The 27,999-nt window shown below is 44.9% G+C and overlaps 1 long non-coding RNA gene across 1 annotated transcript; it reads left to right on the plus strand.

The window, feature by feature from the left end:
• Positions 1 to 27,999, plus strand: LOC130282084 (uncharacterized). The gene is made up of 3 exons (XR_008846239.1): positions 1 to 22; positions 1,219 to 1,383; positions 27,868 to 27,999. It is a non-coding gene; the product is annotated as an uncharacterized LOC130282084 (long non-coding RNA).

Below are 27,999 nucleotides of genomic sequence, written 5' to 3' on the forward strand. Positions count from 1 at the left end.
CTTTCACTGAGATCACCTATAGGTATAGGCTTACTGGATCTATATCCAGAACTGGGTCAGGCTGGGCTTACACACCTTTTAATTGAAAACAAAATACACCCGTAAAATAGGTATAAAAACAAACGTATTTGTTTTGTCCTATAGAAGTCTATAACCGACTCGCTCCTACATTTCGTTCCTAGAAGTCTATGTAGGAACACATGAAACAAATCCAGTCAGCTATTAACAAAGCGAATAGAGTCTGACCGGCGACCAATATCATTTAAAGGGGTTATTCAGAAATAGAAGAATTTCCTGCAAAAACAGCACCACATCTGTCCTCAGGTTGTATCTGATATTACAACCGGTCTCCATTCACTTCAATTAAGTTGCAATATCACACACAACCTTAAGACAGGTGTGGTGCTATTTTTGGAAGGAATTAGTTTTATTCTTCTATTCCTCTATTACCCCTTTAAGAAGTTTTTTGACTTGTAAACCTCATGTAGGAAATATAAATACATATTCAATTGTAATATTTATTTGCAAGCATTCCAAGAATTCTACGGATTATAGTAAGTGGGCCAGGGCTGGGTTTAGGTTACTATAGGGCCAATCCTATCCTTTTTTCATGGAGCATTGTTAGTTTTTCTGTCTTTAAGGGTGCGTTCACACGCTCTCTGTTTTTGCGGGTTTTCCGCAGCGTATTTGAAAGGGGCGGGCTCTTCTGGGCTGTCCATAGCAGATTGTCCGCAGCGGAATTTACGCTGCGGAAAATCCGCCGCAAGCCCCATTGAAGTCAGTAGGGACTGTGGCGGATTTTCCGCAGCGTAAATTTCGCCGCGGACAATCTGCTATGGACAGCCAAGAAGAGCCCGCCCCTTTCAAATACGCTGCGGAAAACCCGCAAAAACAGAGAGCGTGTGAACGCACCCTAAAGGTTTATTCCTGGAATGTTTATTTCACTCTGCTACAGAGACTGTAAAGTTAGTGCAGTTCATAATATAGTTTCTGTACTTGTGTTTTTTAAAGTGGTCTCGCAAGGATTCTGTGATTTTTGCCCCAAAGTTTATTTTGAACAGCATATACAATCATCTCAGATTTTCCCAGGTTGCAGTGCGGCCCCAGACATTACATAACTAGTCAGGTGATGACAGAGAGCCTGTCCTGCTTCAATGGGTGGAGCGACTGCTGGGTGGGAGGAAGATTATTCTGCAATGAATGGTATTTTTGCAACAGCTGGAGGCACCTCAGTTAGAAAACACAGTTTTGAAGAAGGACTCCAACAGGAAATAGCCAGTTCCCAAAATGATAGCCACAGCTTTATGGTAATCTCACAACACAGCCATTTAGCCCCAAGACAAGCACAGATTTTTCCTAAGCATGTCCACTACTGTCGTGCAGGTAAGTACTAAAATCACCTTATGGTGGGTAACCCCTTTAACAAAACAACAATACCAACAATTTTGTCCATGTCTGTAGTTTCTAAATAGAATGCTTGTTATTAAAAGTGCTTAATTGAACACTGGCATTTATTTCATATTAGCCGTCAGAGAAATGCCATGCATGCATACATCCACATAGAATAATCAATATAATATTACATCTGTGTTTAGATAAAGCTGAATTTATTTTTCACCATTACACTTACATTTATGTAAACAATTTATTCTTATGGTTTACAGCACAGTTGTATATGTATTGCAGGTCCACTTTAGGTGAGTAAAATATTTCAGTAATTCATAAGGACCCTTATGATGAATTGCAGCTAAAAACGGCTTTGGAGCCATCATCTTACTGACCACTTAATAGTAGATTTATTCCACGGCACTAACTGAGGATATTGCTCACAGCATTGTTATCAGATTACAAACAAGGCAGAACATGTGTAATGTGTAACAAGCTGAACTGGAACTATTTTTCAACCATTGTTCAATGCTCTGTAATGAATGTAAATGATGATAGCGAGTAAGTGTTGATTTAGTGTAGATAAGTCTATTGAGTACACCTACATCCCTTAGCATAAACATCATAGTACAATATTAGTGCCCAATATACACTGAACAACTACTGCATTAGGAATACAATGAAAGGTTGGTACACCTTTCTGGGCCATCATGTTTGCAAACGCCTGGGAACAATTCTGTGATTACTCCATACTCAGCTCAACCCATACCTACTGTAACACCGGCAGCTGGTGCCAGTTCATTGTCTTACCACTGCCTATCCTTGCTCCAATCTCCAACTGTTGCCTTCTGTTTTTGTGCTGTCCACCCTGCAGGCCTACTGTTACGCCAAGCGCTCCGGGTCCCCGCTCCTCCCCGGAGCGCTCGCAGCGTCCTCTCATTCGCAGCGCCCCGGTCGGACCTGCTGACCGGGCACGCTGCGATATTACTCCCAGCCGGAATGCGATTCGCGACGCGGGACGCGCCCGCTCGCGATGCGCATCCCGGCTCCCGTACCTGACCCGTTTCCCGTCTGTGTTGTCCCGGCGCGCGCGGCCCCGCTCCTTAGGGCGCGCGCGCCGGGTCTCTACGATTTAAAGGACCACTGCGCCACTGATTGGCGCAGCAGGCCTAAACAGTATCCTCACCTGTGCACTCCCTACTTATACCTCACTTCCCCTGCACTCCCTCGCCGGATCTTGTTGCCATTGTGCCAGTGAAAGCGTTTCCTTGTGTGTTCCTAGCCTGTGTTCCAGACCTCCTGCCATTGCCCCTGACTACGATCCTTGCTGCCTGCCCTGACCTTCTGCTACGTCCGACCTTGCTCTTGTCTACTCCCTTGTACCGCGCTTATCTCAGCAGTCAGAGAGGTTGAGCCGTTGCCGGTGGATACGACCTGGTTGCTACCGCCGCTGCAAGACCATCCCGCTTTGCGGCGGGCTCTGGTGAATACCAGTAGCAACTTAGAACCGGTCCACCGACACGGTCCACGCCAATCCCTGTCTGGCACAGAGGATCCACCTCCTGCCAGCCGAATCGTGACACCTACACTCTGTATCCCACCCTCCAAGCTGCTGCCATGCTTATTTTGCTGTAGTTCAAGTCCTGGCTTATAAGGGCCACACACTGCCTCTTTAACTTGTTTAACCCCTTAAGGATGCAGGGCTTACCCATACGTCCCTGTTACCGAGTCCTTAAACCCTTAAGGACAAAGCCCATTTGACCGTAAGGACCAGGCCAATTTTATTTTAGTGTTTTCGTTTTTTCCTCCTCACCTTCTAAAATCCATAACTCTTTTATATTTCCATTTACAGACGCATATAAGGGCTTGTTTTTTGTGTGACCAATTGTCATTTGTAATGAAACCTTGCATTATACCAAACAATGTATGGCGAACCCAAAGAATTATTTTTATAGGGAGGAAATTTTAAAGAAAACCAAAATTTTGCACATTTTGGAGTGTTTTGTTTTCACACTGTACACTTTATAGTAAAAATGACATGTGTACTTTATTCTGTAGGTAAAAACAATTAAAATGATACCCATGGCTAGATACTTTTCTATTTTTGTACCGCTTAAAAAAATATCAAACTTTTTGTACAAAATCAGTAATATAAAATCGCCCTATTTTGACCACCTACAATTTTAAAATTTTTCCGTATATGCGTGGTATGAGGGCATTTTGCGCCATCATCTGTACATTTTATCAATACCACATTTGCACATATAAAACTTTTAGATCACTTTTTTTTTTTTTTTTTTTTTTTATAAAATGGGACAAACAAGCAGCATTTTTGGGCTTTTTTTTTAATGTTTATGCCGTTCACCATTACAGGATCATTAACATTATATTTTGATAGTTCGGACATTTACGCATGCAGCGATACCAAATATGTTTATAAAGGTTTTTGTGGGTAAAATGGGAAAAGAGACAATATTTATTGGGGGGAGGGGATTTTTCACTTTTTTAAAAACTTTTTATGTTCCCATAGGGGACTATGAATAGCACTTATCAGGGCATAGCACTTATCAGTATTATCGGCTATCTTCTGCTCTGGTCTGATCGATCTCAGACCAGAACAGAAGACCCGAGGAGACGACCGGAGGCATCTATATCGATCACGGCATCTGAAGGATTAATGGCGGACATCCGTGCAATCACAAATGTCGGCCATTACTGGCGGGATCTGCAGTGTATGATGCAAACAACGCTCCAATGCTCGCGGTCATATGCAGGACGTAAATGTACGTCCTGGTGGTCGTTAAAGGGGTACTCCCCTGGAAAACATTTTTTTAGATCAACTGGTGCCAGAAAGTTAAACAGATTTGTAAATTACTTCTATTTAAAAATATTAATCCTTCCATCCTTCCTGATTTAATACTTATCAGCTCCACAGGAAGTTCTTTTCTTTTTGAATTTCCTTTCTATCTGACCACAGTGCTCTCTGCTGACACCTCTGTCCATTTTAGGAAATGTCCAGAGTAGGGGCAAATCCCCAAAGCAAACCTATCCTCCCCCGGACAGTTCTTAAAATGGACAGAGGTGTCAGCAGAGAGCACTGTGGTAAGACAGAAACAAAATTCAAAAAGAAAAGAACTTCCTCTGTTCATTCAGCTTGCAACCTTTGGCAATGCCTGGGTGGGTCCTGAGAACCCCCCCCCCATGTTGGCGATCGCTGCAAATCGCTGATCAATTCAGATCAGCGATTTGTTGCAATTTCCGTGCTGATTGGGTCTCTGATGACCTGACAGCAGAGAAAATAGGATAGGAGCAAGGTGGCAGGGGTACCACCTCCTCCTATCCCCTTCCATTGGTCGGTCAGGACTGACCGACCAATGGCAATTGGGGGCGGGGGGGGGGGGGTGCTTAAAGTTGAAATCCCCGCTCTGCCCACCCCTGGAAGTTGGCAGCGGGGGTCAGTGTAAAGGAAGACTGGCGATCATGGCGATCAGTGGTAAGTGATCTTCACTGCTGCGTTCTAGGATTTGCCAAACTACAACTCCCAGCATTCCCAGACAGCATCCAACTTTAATGAAAAGTCATCAAACTCCTGTGGGGTGTTAAGGCTCAGTGGACCCCTTGTTACATGCCATGAGGGGTGTAGTTTCCAAAATAGTATGCCATGTGTATTTTTTTTTTTTTGCTGTTCTGGTAACATAGGGGCTTCCTAAATGTGTCAAAAACCATTTCAGAAAAACATACTCTTCAAAATCCCATTGTTGCTCCCTCCCTTCCATCCACATATTAGGCATTTCCTTACTCGAGAGAAATTGGGTTACAAATTTTAGGGTGATTTCTCTCCTTTTACCCCTTGTAAAAAGTCAAAAACTGGGTCTACAATTGTTGTATATGTGAATCAATATATAATTTATTTCGGATGTCCATTTTCCTTATAAGCAGAGAGCTTCAAAGCAAAAAAATTGCAAAATTTTAAAATCGACAAAAATTTGCCACTAGCATAAAATAGAATATGTCACGAAAAAACTAACTCGAAATCAGAATGAAAAGCATCCCAGAGTTATTAATGTTTAAAGTGACAGTGGTGATATGTGCAATTAATGCTCGGGTCCTTAAAGGGGTACTACGGTGGTTAATTTTTTTGACTATATGGCATCTTCTTTGTAAGTTTACTTTTTTTTGCAATATACATGTGTTATATGTTTTGGCAGCATGTATGTGTTTTTCTTACCTGTTTGTTGGGCAGGAAGTTCTGTAGTTCAGAAGGTTTTCTTTTACTGTTGTCTACAGTTCTGAGTCTGTTGTGGACAAGATGTCACAGCTTTTTTTTTTTTTTCTCTGTCTGCATGAGAAAAATAAGCCACGCCCCCTCATCTCATCCAGATGAGTAGACAGCTCCCCACCTCCCCTCCCCCCTGCTCTGTATTCTAAGGATGCAGGTCTGCACAGGAGAAGGAACACAGAGAAGAGAAGTGTTATCTGAAGGGGAGGATGACAGGGTGCACAGGCTGGGGATGTATGGACTGCAGGGGAATAAATCTCATACTGGGAATGATCTCTATGGGGGAGATTTATCAAAACCTGTGCAGAGGAAAACTTGCCAAGTTGCCCATAGCAACCTATCAGATTACTTCTTTCATTTTTCACAGGCCTTCATAAAAATGAAAAAGCAAGCTGATTGGTTGCTATGGGCAACTTGGCAAGTTTTCCTCTGCACAGGTTTTGATAAATCTCCCGCTATATGTGAAGGGGGAGGGGAGGACTCCTGAATGACACATGCTGGGAGTTGTAGTCCCTGTTGTGTGTGTGTATGCTAGTGTTTACAAAACCTGACAGACTTTGGGCATGCTGGGAGTTGTAGATTTGCAACAGCTGGGGGCACACTGGTTGGGAAACACTGTTCTAGCCTATTCAGCATGCACATCATGTTACACCAGTGTTTCCCAACCAGTGTGCCTCCAGCTGTTGCAAAACTACAACTCCTAGCATGCCCAAAGGCTGTCAGGGCATGCTGGTAGTTGTAGTTTTGCAACACCTTGAGGCACCCTGGTTGGAAAACACTGGTGTATGCCCAACAGAGGTGTGGTGAACTACAACCCCCAGGAGACTACAGAGGCAGCATGCTGGTTTTATACCACAGACTAAAGACTCCTGAATGACACATGCTGGGAGTTGTAGTCCCTTTTGTGTGTGTATGCCAGTGTATCCTAACCAGGGCTGATTATATTAGTGTGCTGTGTATAAGGGGGCTGACCCGGGAAAATATTAGGGTGGGTAAAGGGCGGAACAAACAAACAAAAAAAAAAGGAGCCACCCCAAACCAGCAAGGCATGTGGCATGCTGGGATTTGTAGTTTTCAGCACAACAAGAAACAGGAAATAGAAGTCAAGACAGGAAAACAAAGTGGGGGATAAAAAGACAACAAAGAACGGAAATAGAGTAGGCTAAACAACAAGAATAGAAATGAAACAAAACAAATAGGGTAAGTCAAAAACGGAAAAACACGTTGACCACCGGAGTACCCCTTTAAGGTGAAAATGTGTCCTTAAGGGGTTAAAGGGGTACTCTGGTGGAAAACAATTGTTTTCAAGGGCTAGATTTAGATGTTTTCTTCAAACCATTCCTTAGTGATCTGAGCCTGATAACATTTCACTGTCCTGTTGAGAGATGTCACTGTGGTCAGAGAAGACCTCCTGAAGATATGAATGCAGATGGTCACCTAACAGGTCCCTATAGCGTTCACTAGAGATGAGCAAACTTTTCAAAAATTCGATTTGCCGAATTTTCCCGAAAAGTTTGTTTCGATCCGAATTTTTTTGAGGCGAATCTATATTAAAAAAGGCTATTTCTAGCCTTCATACAGCCTCTATAGGGGTATAGAACACTTTGCTGTGTTCTAAAACGCATATGGAGTGTGCTGGGTTAGTGAAATAATACTATTACTCAGAATAACATGCAGATTACCGGCATCACTTTTAGAATCATTGCCGCACAGCAGCACAATGACAGAGCCTGGTGGTGGCATCAGTGTCAGGAGACCATATAGTGACTGAATGACAGCTTGGATGAGGCTGAAGCATGAGGACACTATATAGTGGCTCAATGACACAGAATGGAGGTGTTGGCAGCATGAGGACACCATATAGTGGCTGAATGGCACAGTGTGGAGGTGTTGGCAGCATGAGGATACCATATAGTGGCTCGATGAAACAGAATGGAGGTGTTGGCAGCATGAGGACACCATATAGTGGTTCAATGGCACAGTGTGGAGGTGTTAGCAGCATGAGGACACCATATAGTGGCTGAATGACACAGCTTGGATGAAGCTGAAGCATGAGGACACCATATAGTGACAGAATGACACAGCATGGAGGTGTTGTCAGCATGAGGACACCATATAGTGGCCTAATGACACAGCATGGAGGTGTTGGCAGCATGAGGAGACCATTTAGTGTCTGAATGGCACAGCTTTGAGGTGTTGGCAGCATGAGGACACCATATAGTGGCTGAATGACACAGCTTGGATGAGGCTAAAGCATGAGGACACCATATAGTCCCTCAATGACACAGAATGGAGGTGTTGGCAGCAGGAGGACACCATATAGTGGCTGAATGGCACAGTGTGGAGGTGTTGGCAGCATGAGGACACCATATAGTGGCTGAATGACACAGCTTGGATGAAGCTGAAGCATAAGGACACCATATAGTGGCTTAATGGCACAGTGTGGAGGTGTTGGCAGCATGAGGACACCATATAGTGGCTGAATGACACAGATTGGATGAAGCTGAAGCATGAGGACACCATATAGTGTCTGAATGACACAGAATGGAGGTGTTGGCAGCATGAGGACACCATATAGTGGCTGAATGGCACAGTGTGGAGGTGTTGGCAGCATGAGGACACCATATAGTGGCTGAATGACACAGCTTGGATGAAGCTGAAGCATAAGGACACCATATAGTGGCTGAATGGCACAGAATAGAGGTGTTGGCAGCATGAGGACACCATATAGTGGCTGAATGACACAGCTTGGATGAGGCTGAAGCATGAGGACACCATAAAGTGTCTGAATGACACAGCTTGGATGAAGCTGAAGCATGAGAACACCATATAGTGGCTGAATGGCACAGTGTGGAGGTGTTGGCAGCATGAGGACACCATATAGTGGCTGAATGACACAGCTTGGATGAGGCTGAAGCATGAGGACACCATATAGTGGTTGAATGACACAGAATGGAGGTGTTGGCAGCATGATGACACCATATAGTGGCTGAATGACACAGCTTGGATGAAGCTGAAGCATGAGGACACCAAATAGTGGCTGAATGGCACAGTGTGGAGGTGTTGGCAGCATGAGGACACCATATAGTGGCTAAATGACACAGCTTGGATGAGGCTGAAGCATGAGGACACCATATAGTGGCTGAATGACACAGCTTGGATGAAGCTGAAGCATGAGGACACCATACAGTGGCTGAATGGCAAAGTGGAGGTGTTGGCAGCATGAGGACACCATATAGTGGCTCAATGGCACAGCTTGGATGAGGCTGAAGCATGAGGACAACATATAGTGGCTGAATGACACAAAATGGAGGTGTTGGCAGCATGAGGACACCATATAGTGGCTGAATGGCACAGTGTGGAGGTGTTGGCAGCATGAGGACACCATATAGTGGCTGAATGACAAAGCTTGGATGAGGCTGAAGCATGAGGACACCATATAGTGGCTGAATGGCACAGTGTGGAGGTGTTGGCAGCATGAGGACACCATATAGTGGCTGAATGACACAGCTTGGATGAGGCTGAAGCATGAGGACACCATATAGTGGCTGAATGACACAGAATGGAGATGTTGGCAGCATGAGGACACCATATAGTGGCTGAATGGCACAGTGTGGAGGTGTTGGCAGCATGAGGACACCATATAGTGGCTGAATGACACAGCTTGGATGAGGCTGAAGCATGAGGATACCATATAGTGTCTGGATGACACAGAATGGAGGTGTTGGCAGCATGAGGACACCATATAGTGGCTGAATGGCACAGTGAGGAGGTGTTGGCAGCATGAGGACACCATATAGTGGTGACTGGAACAGCGTGGAGGTGTTCGCAGCATGAGGACACCATATAGTGGCTGAATGACACAGCTTGAATGAGGCTGAAGCATGAGGACACCATATAGTGGCTGAATGGCACAGTGTGGAGGTGTTGGCAGCATGAGGACACCATATAGTGGCTGAATGACAAAGCTTGGATGAGGCTGAAGCATGAGGACACCATATAGTAGCTGAATGGCACAGTGAGGAGGTGTTGGCAGCATGAGGACACCATATAGTGGCAGAATGACACAGCGTGGAGGTGTTGGCAGCATGAGGACACCATATAGTGGCAGAATGACACAGCGTGGAGGTGTTGTCAGCATGAGAACACCATATAGTGGCTGAATGGCACAGCGTGGAGGTGTTGGCAGCATGAGGACACCATATAGTGGCTGAATGACACAGCGTGGACATATTGGCAGCAAGAGGATACCATTTAGTGGCTGAATGGCACAGCGTGGAGTTGGCTGATGCACTAGTACACTACACACCAGGGCTTCACAATCCTCCCCCCCCCAAAAAAACAACACAATATGAGATGTTTTTGACAAAGATTTCTCATAGGTAGCACCCGCTATCCAAAAATTTGAAATTCCCAGACCCAGGCCCCACCTCTGCAGCATCAGTAACCCATATATTGCCTGAATGACACAGCCTGGAGTTGGCTGATGCAAGAGTACACAAAAGGGATTCACAATCCCCCCTCCAAAAAGAACACAATGAGACATTTTTGTCCAAGATTTCTCATTGGTAGCACCCGCTATCCAAAAATTAGAAATTTCCAGAACCAGGCCCCACCCCTGCGGCATCAGTAACCCATATATTGCCTGAATGACACAGCCTGGAGTTGGCTGATGAAAGAGTACACACCAGGGATTCACAATCCCCACCAAAAAACAACACAATTAGAAATTTATGACCAAGATTTCTCATAGGTAGCACCCGCTATCCCAAAAATTTTAAATTCCCAGACCCAGGCCCCACCTCTGCGGCATCAGGAACCCATATATTGCCTTAAGGACACAGCCTGGAGTTGGCTGATGCACCAGTACACACAGGGCTTTACAATCCGCCCCAAAATCAACAAAATTGTATACATTTTGTAAAAAAATGTATACCTTTGTGTAAGAACAAGCGCATATCCAACATTTCAGAAGACTCTATAGTGCAGGACGGTGGACCACCCAAAGACATTCTTCTCAAAAATAATAAACCACACAATGTTTGAAATTATTTAAAAAAAATTATTACATATGTGTGTAAGCGCATCTGTCTCCAAAAGATCAGATCACAAAAGTATTTTTTTTTCGCCAAAAATGATTAAGCAGAGTTAATCCCCCTCCGGATTTTTTTTAAAATTTTCATTAAAAAATCACACGCAACAAGCGTTCCGTTGTGTAACGGTTAGCATTCAGCAAATTTCAATTTTATTACTGATAAAATTATCAGTAAATTTAACAATAACACTACCCAAGAGTGTTTAATTACCCCATACATTGCACCAGGAACAGTCAGGAGTAGGCCTCAGCAGTAGTGTTGCTCGCGAATATTCGCAATTCGAATTTTATTCGCGAATATCGCATATTCGCGAATATTCGCGAATATAGCGCTATATATTCGTAATTACGAATATTAGTTTTTTTTTTTCACAGTACACATCACAGTGATCATCCCTCTCTGCTTCCAGCTTATGTGGTGTAAGAAGGCTCTAATACTACTGTGTGAGACTGGTGTGTGAATTTTCGCATATGCGCATATGCTAATTTTCGCATATGCAAATTTTCGCATATGTTGATTTTTGTATATACAAATTTTCGCATATGTTAATTTTCGCATGCGCGAATATTCGTATATGCGAAAATAAAACAAGACTATTACGAATATGCGAATATTCACGAATATGACGAATATTCGTCCATATATTCGCAAATATTCGCGAATTCGAATATGGCCTATGCCGCTCAACACTACTCAGCAGTACCCAAGAGGCTTTAATAACCCCTTACCTTGCCCCATCAATTGCGAGATCGAGCAATAACAGGTGTGTTATGGCCTCAGATGTCCTGGGCCGCACTAGCGCTCCACTGAACGGATTAGCGTGTCTGTATCTTTCAAGGACTGGTGCGTGTTACATGCTGAAACCAGTTCGTGATAGAAATCTGGGATTGCAATTATTTACCCTTAAAACGAGGAATTAACAGTAAGTGAGGGTCATAAGCTCGCGTTGATTAAGTCCCTGCCCTTTGTACACACCGCCCGTTGCTACAACCGATTGGATTGGTTAGTGAGGTCCTCAGATCGGCCCAGGCGGGGTAGGAGAAGGCCCTGGCAGAGCGCCGAGAATTTAACGATCATTGTTGAAATTTTCATTAAGCATGTATTTAGCTACTGCTAAACATCCAAAAATTTAAGGCCCAAGGCCAGAGGCACCAGGGAGGCAAGTAGTTTGTGAAAGACACAGAATGAGTCTGGAGCAGTCATTCGCAGTACCCAATAGGGTTTCATAATCCCTTACATTTAAAGATCAATGTTTACATTTGCATTAAGCATGTATTTAGCTAATGCTAAACTTCAAAAAATTATAGGCCCAAGGCCTAAGGCACCAGTGAGGCAAGTAGTTTGTGAAAGACACAGAATGAGTCTGTAGCAGTCATTCGCAGTACCCAAGAGGGTTTCATAACCCCTTACATTTAAAGAACAATGTTTACATTTGCATTAAGCATGTATTTAGCTACTGCTAAACTTCAAAAAATTACAGGCCCAAGGCCAGAAGCATCAGTTTCCCCCAGATTAGGAGCATAGTTGTCCCCCAGATTAGGCAGCATAGTTGTCCCCCAGTCAGCGTGGGCTGGTCAGAGCCGTATGTGTACAATCAAAGGGCCGTATGTGTACAATGCTCAGGTCTGCCCCAGAGGGTTTCATAACCAACCATAATAGAGAAAATTTTGTTGTAGGAGCATGGTCACTCTACTCAGACCCATCTGTCATTGGTGGCTGGAAATCCTGGCTGATCCATCCCTGATTCATCTTGACAAACGTCAGTCCCTCCACATTTTTAGTGGACAGACGAGTTCGCCTTGGGGTGACTATGGCCCCGGCCGCACTAAACACCCGCTCTGATGGCACACTACTGGACGAGCAGGACAGCTTTTCCAGGGCAAACTCTGCTAGTTGTGGCCATAAATCAAGTTTGGCTGCCCAGAAGTCCAGCGGATCTTCAATGGTTGTTGGCATGGCCATGTCAAGGTATGCCACCACCTGCTGGTTCAGGTCCTGCTCCATGTCTACCTGCTGCTGATGAGTTGCTTCACTATGCGGGTGAAGAAAGCTACTCATCAGCGACTGTAGACTCAGGCTGCTGCTAATTGAGCTGGTACTGCTCCTCCCACCCCTCCCCTCCCCAGCAGCCATGGCAGTGGAAGGTGAGCGCAGAGGGCCCCCCCCGAGTCAGACCTGCAAGTGGATGGACCATCAGCCAACTGACTACGTAGAATCTCTCTGTAGTAGGTCAGTTTGTCCTCCCTCTCAGTGGGTGTAAAAAAGGCCCCCATTTTGGGACGGTAGCGAGGGTCTAATAAGGTGGAGATCCAGAAGTCATCCCGCTGCCGAATTTTGACAATTCGGGGGTCACTACGCATGCAACTGAGCATGCATCGTGCCATTTGCGCCAGTGACTCGGAGGGACTACCTGCCTCCATCTACACTGCTTACTGCCACGGTGTGTCTGGGTCCTCTGTCTCCTCTGGCTGCTCCTGCTCTTCTTCTCCTGTCAGAAGACTAGAAACACCGGCCCATCCAACCTAAACTATGCTCCGCTCTGCCCCTCATCATCCTCCTCCTCCAGTTCAGCCCCCACAGGGCTCATGTAGCCTTGAGATGTAGGCGCAACGTCTCCATTGCCGGGACCAGCCATGGTTTCAATCATTTGTTGTAGGAAATGTAAGAGTGGAATTACGTAATTCATGGCGTAATCCAGGTGACTCACAAATAATGTGGCTTCCTCAAAGGGCCTCAGCAAACGGCAGGTGTCACGTATGAGCTGCCACTGGTTCACATTGAAGTTACACAGGGGAGTACTCCTATCTGCTTGGATCATCAAGAAATTGGTGATGGCTTTTCTTTGTTCATATAGTCTGTCCAACATATGGAGGGTGGAATTCCAACGTGTGGCAACATCACAAATAAGACTATGTTGTGGGATACCGTTCTGACGCTGCAGCTTAAGGAAGGTGTGCTTGGCGGTGTACGAGTGGCTGAAGTGCATGCACAGTTTCCTTGCCATTTTCAGGATGTTTTGCAAATGGGGGGAAGACTTGAGGAAGTGCTTGACAACCAGATTCAACACGTGTGCCATGCAGGGCGCATGTTTCACACTTCCTTGTCACAGCGCGGACACGATGTTCTTCCCATTATCTGTCACCATGGTTCCCATTTCCAGATTTCGTGGAGTAAGCCATACTCGGATTTCTTTACCAATGAACTTTAGCAGTTCCTCCCCTGTGTGACTCTGTTCGCCAAGGCAAACCATGTGAAGAACAGCTTGACACCGCCGTGCCCTACACACATGGTACGATGAATGGCCACCGAGATTTGGACGTGCAGTGGAGGCCGAGGACATGGTGGAGCATGAGGAGGCGGCGTCCCACAATGTAACAGGACCAACTGCCTGGGAGCGAGAGCGTGGAGGAGGAAGCGGTGTGAACTGTCCAAGTTTCTGTTGTGGCTGTGCAGGAACCACATTTACCCAGTGAGCCGTAAAAGACAAGTATTGTCCCTGCCCGTAGTTACAGCTCCACATGTCGGCGCTGCCGTGCACTTTTGAACACACCGACAGGCTCAAGGACTGGCCCACCTTCTCTTGTACAAACTTATGCAGGGCTAGTACGGCCTTCTTCACAAAGAAATGTCAGCTTGGGACTCTCCACCTCGGCTCGGCACAAGCCATCAATTCTCTGAAAGGTGCAGAGTCCACCACTTGAAAAGGGAGGGACTGCAACACCAGCAACTTGGACAGGAGCACATTCAACTTCTGCGCCGTTGGATGAGTGGGCGCATACTGTTGTCTCTTGGACATGGCTTCGCCGATGGATTGTTGGCGGAATGGCTGACTAAAAGTGGGAGAAGCAGGAGCGACAGAAGGAGGGTTTGACACACAGCTCCCTTCGGCTGAGGTGGTGAAGCCTTGGCTGGATAAAGGAGGGAGCGGATGGCCACTGGGTGATGCAGCAGGCTGGACCACTACATCGGAGCCACGGTTCTCCCAGGCCACTTTATGGTGGCGAAGCATGTGTTGACGCAGGGCCGTGGTGCCGACATTGGGACCCTGGCCACGCTTCACCTTCTGCCGACAGATCTTGCATGTGGCTACGTAAACCTCCTCCGGATGCCTTATGAAAAACTTCCACACCGCCGAGTAGCTGATTTTCCCACCCGCAGTCCGCACTAATTGACTGCTACTGGCGCCGTCTCCAGGAACCCCTGTTCCACTACCTCCCGGAAAGGTAGGCTGCCGCGAAGCAGACGGTCTCCTCCGGGCACGTTTGGCTCCTGAATTTCCACTACTGCCACCACGCTGACTGCCAACCGTGCTACCGCCTTGCTGCCTCAAGGGCAACCTGCAACTCTCTTCTCCTGATGAAGCCCCTTCTGCACCCGGCTCCCAATTGCGATCGGCTTCATCATCCTCAACAGTTGTGTGCACGTCACTGATGTCCTCCTCAGGTTCCCCAACAGTGTCTGCTTCAGGACCCTGAACACTTGCAACACCGCCTCCCACGTCACTCTCCGCATCACTACTTGGCTGCCTAGCGGAGCAAGCGGCGCATGTCTCCTCCCCTTCTTGGCTGTCCAGTAGTTGCTGACTGTCCTCTATTGGATCGTCCTCAGTAAATAGTGGAGCTGTACCCACAGCATAAGATATTTCTTTAGGAGAGGGAACAGCATAGGACAAAGGCAATGGGAGGACACGGACTGCTCCCGGGCTATGCCAACTGAGGTTGTGTCTGAGGAACCCACCGACTGTTGACTGGGGGTGTCAGATGTCACTTGTGATGATGTGGATGAGCGTGTTAACCAATCGACGATGGCAGATGGGTTGCTGGTGGAGACACGACCGCTGGCTGATAACGGGAGCTCAGGCCTCTCGCTGCGACTCCTGCTGCCACTCGCCCCAAGTCTGCTGCCAACTCTGCCTGAAGTATTTAGGCCTCTGACACTCCTCTGTGCACCTCCTGGCACTTCTCTGCCTGACATACTTAGTGCGTTTATGAGGGTATTACAATACGCTACACTACTCTTTAAACAGTATTTGTCTAGAAAAGCAGCAGGTGATTACTTACGGCTGTCCTTGAACAGTATGTAGGCCCTTGACAGATTAACAGCTACTAGATGGTACAATACTTGGATGTACATATGCGGTATGCAGTGATGAGGGCAGTAATATGCCGAACTATTAGCAGAAAAAACTCTGTATTTTTGTAAAACACCAGCCGGTGGATACTATTGTTTGGACTTTGACGGTTTGGAGCACCTTGACAGATTAACAGGTACTAAATGGTACAATACTTGGATGCACCTATGCGGTATGCACTGATGAGGGCAGTAATATGCCTATTAGCAGAAAAAACTCTGTAATTTTGTAAAACACCAGCCGGTGGATACTATTGTTTGGACTTTGACGGTTTGGAGCACCTTGACAGATTAACAGGTACTAAATGGTACAATACTTGGATGTACGTATGCGGTATGCACTGATGAGGGCAGTAATATGCCTAACTATTAGCAGAAAAAAATCTGTATTTTTGTAAAACACCAGCCGGTGGATACTATTGTTTGGACTTTGACGGTATGGAGCACCTTGACAGCTTAACAGGTACTAAATGGTACAATACTTGGATGTACCTATGCGGTATGCACTGATGAGGGCCTATTAGCAGAAAAAACTCTGTATTTTTGTAATACACCAGCCGGTGGATACTATTGTTTGGACTTTGACGGTATGGAGCACCTTGACAGCTTAACAGGTACTAAATGGTACAATACTTGGATATACCTATGCGGTATGCACTGATAAGGGCAGTAATATGCCTAACTATTAGCAGAAAAAAAAATCTGTATTTTTGTAAAACACCAGCCGGTGGATACTATTGTTTGGACTTTGACGGTATGGAGCACCTTGACAGCTTAACAGGTACTAAATGGTACAATACTTGGATATACCTATGCGGTATGCACTGATGAGGGCAGTTATATGCCTATTAGCAGGAAAAACTCTGTATTTTTGTAAAACACCAGCCGGTGGATACTATTGTTTGGACTTTGACGGTATGGAGCACCTTGACAGCTTAACAGATACTAAATGGTACAATACTTGGATGTACCTATGCGGTATGCACTGATGAATGCAGTTATCTATGCGTAACTATACGCAGAAAAAACTGTTTAAAAAAAAAAACAGCCGGTGAATAGTATTTTTGGGACTTGCACAGTATGTAGCCAGCCCCTTGACAGATTAACAAGTACAAAATGGTGCAAATGCACTACAGTCCACTGAACAATCACGTATTTCTGAACAGCAGCAGGACCCAACAGTGCAGCACCACAAAAAAAAATCCAGGGATTAAACCCTAAATTGCACTCTGTCACACAATTCTAAGCAGCAGAAGTTTTGTGGAGCAAATAAAAATAAACACAATTGGGCTGAACAATGAGGAGATAAGATGCTTCAGAAAGTTCAGGCAGCTTGGAGATCTGTATGAGGCAGCTGACAGCTATCTGCCCCTCTCTGCTGCAATGCTCAATAACGTGAATAGGAGTTTTAGCAACCAATGATCCTTCTCAGTGTAACAGCACAGCACTCTGCACTCCTGCCTTTCCCTAATGCTGATGTGAGTAGCAGTTGCAGTGTAACGCTGTGGTATGAGTTATTCACACACACACAGTCCCGTCCTCTCCATCTGAGTGCATAGATGAAATGAAGAGAGGCAAGATGGCCACCGATTATATAGGGGCTGTGACATCACAGGGGTCAGTGAACACTGATAGGCTGCATCTCACATGTGATTCAGGGTCAGCCCACCTACCTTCATTCCCGCCGCTGTTTCCCGCCCTCCCACAATGCCCTGCCTCATGTACTCACATGTGGATCCGCCATCTTAGGTCCCCAATAGCCTGGAACGCTGTAAAATGGAGTTTAATGAAGCGATTTGAATCGTGGTGATATTCATATTCGTTGCGAATCTAATTTTTCATGAAATTCGTAACAAATTCTGGTTCGTCAACTTCAATTCGCTCATCTCTAGCGTTCACCAATCAAGGATTAGGGTATGATGACCAACAGTGCTAAAGCATGCTTGGAAAATGCATCCCAGACTATGACAGTGCCACCACCAGCCTGTTGAACCCTTATGATGCACCCACAGGATATGGTTTCATGCTGTGCACTTCATCAGAAAATGGGACTCGTCACTCCAGATGGCCTTCCATGGCAAGGTCCATGGATTTCTTTCCTTGGCCTATGTGAGGCATCAGTGTCACCCTTGTTTGGCTTTAGCTATTGAACCCCAGTTGACACAAGATATACTGTGTGGTTGTTGTGGAAGTTTGTTTTACTTACCTACTGTTGTATTACTGGATCAGTTGGTCTATGTTTGCATGTCGTTGCTGAAATACCAGATGTGCCACCCGAGTGATCCTGAGAAATCCCATTGAGCCTTTTGTAAACATCACATCCACCATTTTAGTAAAGATGGTCCATTGGAAAAATAATATACAAGCTAAGGTCTTAATTTTTTAGGGCTTAGTTCTGAAAATAGGCATTTCTAGGAGCTAGACAATTACACTACCCATAGTACTTTGTGGCCAATTGCCATATAGCTTTAAACTAGACTATGGAGCAAGGAGGTATGGTCTTTCCTGGATGAAATCTGGTAGCTAAGTACAAAATTGACTGTCATGTAGCATGGACAGACAAAGCTATGGTCCAGACAGGCAGAGTTTGTTCAGTAAGCTGACAACAACCTTCCCTCAGTGAGGATAAGGAGTCTATGAAGATAGTGAACCAGCACTCCAGGAAAAATGTTAGAATTAAACTTTACATTTATTGGATTAAATTGAAAATATCTGGAGACCAACTACACATGATAAAAAAAAAACCTGTGTTAACACTGACACTTTTTGAGCACCTTGAGGACCTTCTACCCCTTATCTGTGACCAGACTTTGTTACCTGACAGAGGAGACAGCCTGGATCATTCCGCTACCATTCCATCCCGCTGCGCCCAGGTACAGCTGTGCTAGGGCTGGGGACGGTGCGCCACATGTGAGGGAGCCGGAGTGAGGAGCGCCATCTTCCCTGCTCCAAGAGGCGCTGCTTTGCTGTGCTCCCGGTCTGCGGGAGCTGATATAAGGATGCCGCTCCTGCCGGCATTCAGTGGAGGGGAACATGCTGCCTTCTGAGACCCGACGCTTTGTAGAAGCAGAGGCCCAGTGCATAGTGGAGTCAAGAGGGACCGTGCAGCCCGCCAGTGCCCCGCAGGTACATGAAATACGGCAACCCTGAGCAAGTCCCCTGAATTGTTCCTCCATTAAACCCTCATTCTGCTTCTGCCCAGTAACAACACCTTGCTGATCCTGGGTGGTCTTTTCTGCCCGGGGGACTGCTGCAGTGGCCAGGTCTCTCGCAGCGGGGATCAGCTGACCCCATCTTAGCTCTTCCCTGGCGGCCATTACAGCCTTCTCCACATGGTGTTCAAACAGCACTATAGCTATACAGGCATACACTGCCACCAACAATTTTCTGGGACCCCACAACCCCAAAGGAAAAGAGAATTCACACAGTACAGGAACTCTGTCTTCATTACTGTAACTCCCTTGTTGCCCTTGACTAAAGACCTAGCTTGTGGATTGAACACAGGTTTACATTACTGAACTCCTGCTCTCCTCTCCAATTACTCCATTGAGGAACTGACCTGCTTTTGTTAACCTCTGCTGCCACCCAGTGGTCTACCCTACTATTATCTGGTGCTCCTTCCACCTAACCTGTCTTTCCCCCCTGGCATACCAGCAGCCTATAGCTGGTGAGTTTACTTGCCATACCTACCATTCTAACGCTTGAAGATGAAGCTCTAATGTAACAGAACTCCCCAAAGGGACAGCTGAATGTCTGCCTTCACTATGCCAGTTTCCTTTTCCCCGCCAAGTCCTGAGTGATGTTCTTCGTACTAATTGAAGCTTCATAATGGTCATAATTGGTCCTGCCAAATCAAAAACCAACTCACCATACCATAAGAAAGGCAGTATTGACACTTTTATGAAACACTCTGGTTCATCTGACTCCAGAAAATCTTTGGAGATGGCTACCTCACAAGAAAAGACGTCAACTCCTAAACTCCGCAGAGATATGACAACTGATCGTGAGAGCGACACTGAAAAATTTGTCCTTAACAACGCATTGCCGCTGTCCTGCACTTTTATGGACAGACTGCTAAGAAATGCTCTGGAACCGGTCTCTAGGGATCTACAAGAACTTAAATCAGACGTCAGACATATTGGCAATAGAGTTGAACAACTGGAATCTACACAATCACATGTGATAGCCTATACTGCGGCTTCTTCTACAGCCCTAGTCTCCTGCCAAACCCACCTCAATTAGGTTATAAACTGGTTAGAAGACCAAGACAATCGTGGCCGGAGGAACGATTTAGGGATCAAAGGTCTACCAGAAAGTGTCTTGCCGGAATCCCTTAATTCCATGTTGAAACTTCTCTTCATCCACATATTGGGGGATACCCTCGAGTTTCAGATTGAACGTGCTCACAAATCTCTTTAGGTGAAACCTAAAGCACAAGATCCTCCACGTGACGTCATCTGCCGACTCCTGAATTCTTCGGTGCAGGATGAGATACTACAGAGGGCAAGAACCATGCCAGATTTGAAATTCGAAGACGCCCGGTTAGCTGTCTTCCAAGACCTTGCCAGGATCACTTTGTCGAAAAGAGGAATGTTACGACCGTTGACAATGCACCTACGTACGAGGAACATCGCCTACTGTTGGCTCTTCCCTTTTGGTATCTCCTTTGTGATGGAGGGCAAGAGATTCACCATCAAAGTACGACAGGACTTGATGCCGGCGCTGGAAGCCCTTCGACAGAGTGACATGGAGGTTCCTGATTGGTAGGCGGTCACATATCTGACAGATCTCCCTACAATCACCCAGCCCACTCCATGGAAAGGTGTAGGTGCGCAAAAGAAAATGAAAGCTCCTTAGATGACTCCCAAGCGCATTGACATGGACTCGGTGTGAGTCATGGACTTTCCCTTGGGCCCCTTGTCTGTTCTGTGTTTCTATCTGCTTACTCCCTCGGGTGACCTGAGCGGTGTGGGCTGGTTGCCTGCCCTTGGATGCTCTCGAACGCCGGCAGTGAAGAGTGGGGAATTGAATGATCACGTGCTACCTGCTTACTGGGGCACGACCCGCAGCCTTCAGACACACCGCTATGATGTATTTTCTGTTAAAAATGACACTTCCTTCCATTTCCTAGTAGTAATTAGTGATGAGCGGCATTGCCCATATTCGAATTTGTGATATATAGCGAATATATAGACGAATATTTGTCCTATATTCGGGAATTTGCGTATTCCTTATATTCGCATATGTGCATATTCGCGTATTTGAGTTAGAAAACAGAGGGGGTTGCTATTGGTTGCTAGTGATGTTGTTGATAACCTCTGACAAGTGTATTTGCATCATTTTAGTTCACCCACAAGTGAAAAGAAGGAATATGCAAATATGCGCATATGCGGAAAAAAGTGAATATTTGTAATTTTGAATATATAGCAAATATATTCGCAATATTCTCAAATTTGCGATATTCGCGATAAAAATTCGAAATGTGAATATTTGTGCCCAACACTACCTCTGGTGGGACCGAACTCATATTAGATGTACCTATGTTTATTCTAACTGCTAGTTAGCATTAGTTTTAGGTACCTTTTTTTAGGTCTCCATCACATAGTCCACATCCCTCACAGGTTTCAGCTCTCTGCCTCCTACTGCTGTCTTTCCTTTTACATCCTCCCTCCCTTACCTGCTTACATGTGTGGTTCCTTGCCTCCAATTCCTTCTCAAACCCCCCCTTCCCCCAACCTGCTTACCCCCTCTGCCACAGACATTTGTAATGCGCTACTACAAGGTGAGTGCTTTCTTAAGCAATCCCTAGAGGCGCGCATTACGGTTATCCCCAAAGAGGGCAAAGACCCGACCCTGTGCGCCAGATACAGACCAATATCTCTCCTAAATGTAGATGTGAAGGTCTGGGCAAAGCTTATAGCAACTAGACTTAGTAAGATTTTGCCAACATTGCTAAAGCCGGACCAGACTGGCTTTGTGAAGGGGAGAGAGGGGAGACATAATACCCTTAGAGTCCTACATGCCATCCAACATGCTCACGATTCTCATACACCAATGATCCTTCTTGGCACTGATGCTGAGAAGGCATTTGATAGCATGGCATGGGGTTTCATGGAACATACCCTTCTTAAATTTAATTTTCCTCCGCAATTTATAAATGCAATTTTCTCCCTATATACCACACCCTACGCTTGCATCAAAATTAATGGCACACTCTCACCCCCTTTTTTAATAAAGAACGGGACGAGACAGGGCTGCCCACTTTCACCGTCTCTGTTCATCCTTACTGTAGAGACACTTCTTCAGGGCTTCAGGCAGGACCCAGGGATCTTGGGTCCAAAAATTGTCTCACATGTACATTTAGTGTTGGCTTTTGCAGATGATGTTCTGTTATTACTTACGGATCCTCGCAAGCCGGGTTCTCCGGCTCTTGTCAGCCTTTGGGGAGGCATCCAACTTTAAGGTGAACTATTCTAAGTCTGAAATCTTTAACATCTCCTTACCTGCTCATGCAGTTCAAGAAATTAAGTCCCTTGCCCCGTTCCTGTCGCCTTCTGTTTCTATATCTCAGCATCAGATTGCCAAGTACATTGTCCATGTCGCACCTCTTCTGCGAAAGTTAAGTGATACACTGCGCTCCTATGACTTGCTATTCTTATTATGGATGGGACATAAAAATCTTTTACAAACTTATGTCCTGCACATGTTTCTCTACACACTGTCCACACTCCCTATCCACCTTCCTAAACCCTATCTCCAGAAGATTAAGCGTCTCTTCTCTGATTTTCTATGGAGGAAAAGGAAGCCACGTCTGGCCTATCCTGTCCTGACCCATAGGAAGCAACATGGTGGCCTAGGTCTACCTGATGTGGAAGCTTATTAAAGAGCAACTCACTTGAAGCGCTGGGTGGAATTGGCCACTGGCAGGGACCTGCTTCAAGACCCAGACCTGGAAATTAGACAATTAGGTGCCCATAATTCCGCTTACTATGGCTCCCTCGGAAGAGGGAAATCTCCGCACTCCGAAACCCACTACTCAAAGGTACCTTATTGGGCAAATGTGGTATTGCTAACCCCAACTCTGACCTGAAGGAAGCTCCCTATAGCTCCAGCCTAACTAATTCCTCAAGCATTATACACTTTAAGGGACCACACTAACCCGTTCTGGTCCTCGGTGTCCTCTGGCACCCTGGCTGAGTTTCTACTGGACAACCCCACACCCAGTGCTGAGGTACTCCAGTTTCTGATGCGATCTCACCCCTCTTCTCCCCTCCATGCCCATGCGGCTAGACAGACGTGCATATCATTTTTGAAAAAGTTTATTGCCGAGTCCCTTTCGTGGCTAGATGAGCTCTACGTCCATGGTACCCAGGGCAAGTTGAAACTATCGCTATTTTATAATCACCTTGTTCAGAGTGGCAATGCTTTGCACCCCATACACCTTCACTCCTGGGAACGGGAATTGGGCATTGGCCTGACAGATGACCTGCGCTGTTCTGTGCTCTGGTGCTCCCATAGCTTCTCTTGTTGTATTAAACTACAAGAAAATCACTTCAAATTGCTTACTAGGTGGTATAAAACTCCAGAAGCCTTATTTAGGTTTGAGCTATCCCACAACAAGATGTGTTGGAGATGTAATGATGCCGTGGGTGCATTTGAGGGCATATAGTGGCCATGTCCTCTTATTCAAACCTTCTGGAAGGAAGTTGAAGACACAATAAATTCAATATGTAAGTGCTCTATTTTCCTCAACATGGCCTCTGTCCCCCTGGCCCTCCCTACCCCCTTGTTCAGACCGTCCGTCAACTCCTTACCTACACATATGCTGGCGGCTGCTAAGCTATTAGTACCACTGATGTGGCGACAGACTACCCCACCCTCTAAGACCCAGTGGATTGAAAAGATTAATCAGATATGCCGTGTTGAAGAAATAACTAGTTGCCATTCTCACACACATGACACATTTGAAGCTGTATGGAAGCCCTGGCTTTCTTATAAACTACAGACCTCCGTTCAATCCGGTAGTATCCCCTGACTCTTACCTGTAACTTCCTATCCTAGAGACGGCAACAATAGCCTTTGCACTTCCCCTCCTCCTCTTTCCTCCCCCCTCCCCCGTTACAAGATATAGTTAGAATCCAGCCCGCTGGGCTCTACATACAAAAAAAAAAAAAAAACATGATCCTCACACATACCCTGGTTTTCTTTTTTATTAGTTATGCTCTATGTACACCTTGTCTTATCACTTCATAAGAGATAGGCCCAGATTCATTATTTAGATTTGTTGTGCGATTAGTTATGATCTATATGATCTTCATTCGATGCTACTTACACATATTATCTGCATTGGTGTGCCTCTATACAATCTATGTGTTACACTGACTCTATATTATGTTAGAGACATTGTCATTGAACTGTTATTGTTAATGACCGTTTTTCACTTATTTCAATTAAAAGAGATTTGCGAAAAAAAATAAGGGTGGGGGTCGGAACAATATTAGGTTGGGGGGTGAAACTGCATCAAATGGACACTTCTCAAGATGTAAAATTCAATAAACCTCACGTGAGAGAGAAGTTTTATTTGGTTTAAAAACTCTCTCAATGGGAAATACAAAATCGAAACACTACCCTGATGATACCGAAGGGAATACCCTCAATATTGGACCTGATACATTACTTGTTGTTAGAGTTTGATACTTTCAATACTGATCCAGCTAAGTACTTTGCATCCTATTAATACAGGGCGTTGCGCATATATTTACAGTCTCCCTCCAGGCTGTAAATAGGGGTGCTGTTACTTCTATGAACTGAAAAGTAAACTGCTGTATTACATTGCTTATATGGGCAATAACTTTGTTTTATTGTTTCGTTATATTACACAATTATTTTTCCCACAGTGACAGTAGTGGTTATCATATAATTTTATTTTTTCTTAAACTGCGATAAATTCAAAATTTTATGTTTACATAGTAAACTGTGTATATTGGCTTTTTATGACTTCTGTATATTTTTTTCAACTCTTTAAATGGTTAGTCAGGTTTCTATAACAAGAAGATGGTGTCTTATGTTGCTATTAAGTGTAGGCCTCGCATTCTGTAATCTGTCTGCTCCAGTCCTTATGAGGTCAGCTTAATTATTGTAGTATAAAAAAAATGTGTTATTTGTGTTCCACTCCATCTCTAACATCTCTGTTTGCAGTCAGTGGATACAAATATTCTTGTATGCACTTAAAGGCTGAATTTCTGTATAATATAGTACTACGATGAAGATACAGCTGTACAATATATGCAATTTTAAAAGGGTACTCCGGTGTTTTATTTTATTTTTTTAAATCAACTGGTGTCAGAAAGTTAAACAGATTTGTAAATGACTTCTATTAAGAAATCTTAATCCTTCCAGTACTTAGTAACTGCTGTATACTACAGAGGAAGTCCTTTTCTTTTTGGATTTCCTTTCTGTCTGAACACAGTGCTCCCTGCTGAAACCTCTATCCATGTCAGGAACTGACCAGAGCAGGCGCAAATCCCTATAGCAAACCTCCCCTGCTCTGGATAGTTCCTGACATGGACAGAAGTGTCAGCAGAGAGCACTGTGGTCAGACTGACTGTGGTCAGACTATTAAAAAATCTTAATCCTTCCAGTACTTAGTAACTGCTGTATACTACAGAGGAAGTCCTTTTCTTTTTGGATTTCCTTTCTGTCTGAACACAGTGCTCCCTGCTGAAACCTCTGTCCATGTCAGGAACTGTCCAGAGCAGGCGCAAATCCCTATAGCAAACCTCCCCTGCTCTGGATAGTTCCTGACATGGACAGATGTGTCAGCAGAGAGCACTGTGCTCAGACTGAAAAAAAATTCAAAAGAAAAGAACTTCCTGTGGCACATACAGCAGCTGATAAGTACTGGAAGGATTAAGATTTTTAAATAGAAGTAATTTACAATCTGTTTAACCTTCTGTTAGCAGTTGATTAAAAAAAAAATAGTTTTCCACTGGAGTACCCCTTTAAGTACTAAGGACATTATCAACATCATTATGGGTGTAACTACAACTGTAGCAGTAAGATCAGCTGCTTCACTTGCATAGGCTGATGGGACGCACTGGCTTCACCCCATAGGGTTATAAGGCCCACTGAAGCAGGGAGTGTGGTTTCCTTTTGTGGGTTTATAAAGCACTGTGGTGGCTTAATGCTGTGCAGCCATGTGGTTCTGCATTGTACAGAAGAGCTGTCTATCATATTACTACATATTGCCATCTATATATCGTCTCCAGGGGTAGCTAGGCCACAACTAATTTCTGGAATTTCTGAGCACTTACAGTTGCATGCATAAAACTGCATTGAAATGGCAGTGGTTCCTCACAGCAAAGTTTTATTTCCCAAGTCCATAAGCGGGGAAGTACCCCAGATCACATCACTTAATGTGGAATAATGACTCAAGAACCAACAGTTACTTTTCTATTCACCCTCATTTGCCCTGATCTGGGTGCCACTTACATTGTTCTCTCCTTGCATGAGTAGGTTAATTCTGGTTCTTTTGTAGTATCCCACTCATATGGCCACTTGTACAGGGTGGGCCATTTATATGGATAGACCTTAATAAAATGGGAATGGTTAGTGATATTAACTTCCTGTTTGTGGTACATTAGTATATGTGAGGGGGGAACTTTTCAAGATGAGTGGTGACCATGGCGGCCATTTTGAAGTTGGCCATTTTGAATCCAACTTTTGTTTTTTCAATAGGAAGAGGGTCATGTGACACATCAAACTTATTGGGAATTTCACAAGAAAAACAATGATGTGCTTGGTTTTAAAATAACTTTATTCTTTCATGAGTTATTTACAAGTTTCTGACCACTTATAAAATGTGTTCAATGTGCTGCCCATTGTGTTGGATTGTCAATGCAACCCTCTTCTCCCACTCTTCACACACTGATAGCAACACCGCAGGAGAAATGCTAGCACAGGCTTCCAGTATCCGTAGTTTCAGGTGCTGCACATCTCGTATCTTCACAGCATAGACAATTGCCTACAGATGACTCCAAAGATAAAAGTCTAAGGGGGTCAGATCAGGAGACCTGATTGGGACACTGATTTACATCCCCCCTTGTCTCCCACCCGCACGTGCCTCACATCTCCCGCCAGCTACCTGCTACAAGACTACAACTCCCAGCATGCCCTCACTGTAAGGGCATGCTGGGAGTTGTAGTCTTGCAACAGGTAGCAGACAGATGGGAAATTTGCAGCGTAGGCGGGGATGTAAATCAGTGCCCCCATCATTAAGTTAGGGTAGCGGGGATAGAATCAGACAGAGCCCAGGCGGCTGCAGAGTGATGCCTGCCCGGGCTCCTGTGTACAGTAGTTATATCATATTTCATATTGAGCCAGTGGAAAATATAAAAATTTCAGGTTTACAGTGGATTACCTAGACTGGATACAATCTTATCTACCTCTCAGCTAAGAGGAGAGTTAGGTTTTTACTGGTTCACTGGATGTTAAATGTATAGATCTTGAAAATAGGATGATATTAAAACACAAAGATTAGAAAATGATATTTAAATAAAATGTATATGACTTTAATTAATAATTTATAAATTAACAGTCTCTAACATGTAATAGCTTTAGGGAGCAGAGTTTTAAAAGTTATAAGACAGAATCAAACAATAAAAAGTGTACCAGACTTTTTTTTTTTTACTTGTCATATTGATATGTTTAAAAGGTTTATCCTCAGAGGTCTGGATGCTAAGATCCACACTCATCAAAATTAATGGAATTTGATTGGCTGAGAGGGGCAAGTCATGCTCAGACGCATAGTCAAGCAGGGAGCAGCAGAGGAACGGAAGTTGCTTGACCGGAGCAGCAGGGATCCAGGACATAAAAAAAATAAAAAATAATTATAATATAAATTTACCTGCCCTGATTTCCTGACATGTCCATCGCAACAGTGCTCAGTCTCACTAAGCAATGCATTCTGCTTTCTAGGTGACAATGACTGGCCTTGGTGGTGACCCAACCCGATTGGCTAAGCATGAATTTCCTGCATCTCAAGATAAAAGCATGAAATACTGCTCAGCATGGACAGGGCACTGTCAGGACAGAAATGCTAAGGGATAA

The sequence above is a fragment of the Hyla sarda genome, chromosome 7 (genome assembly GCF_029499605.1).
Source record: "Hyla sarda isolate aHylSar1 chromosome 7, aHylSar1.hap1, whole genome shotgun sequence".
Lineage (NCBI taxonomy): Eukaryota > Metazoa > Chordata > Amphibia > Anura > Hylidae > Hyla > Hyla sarda.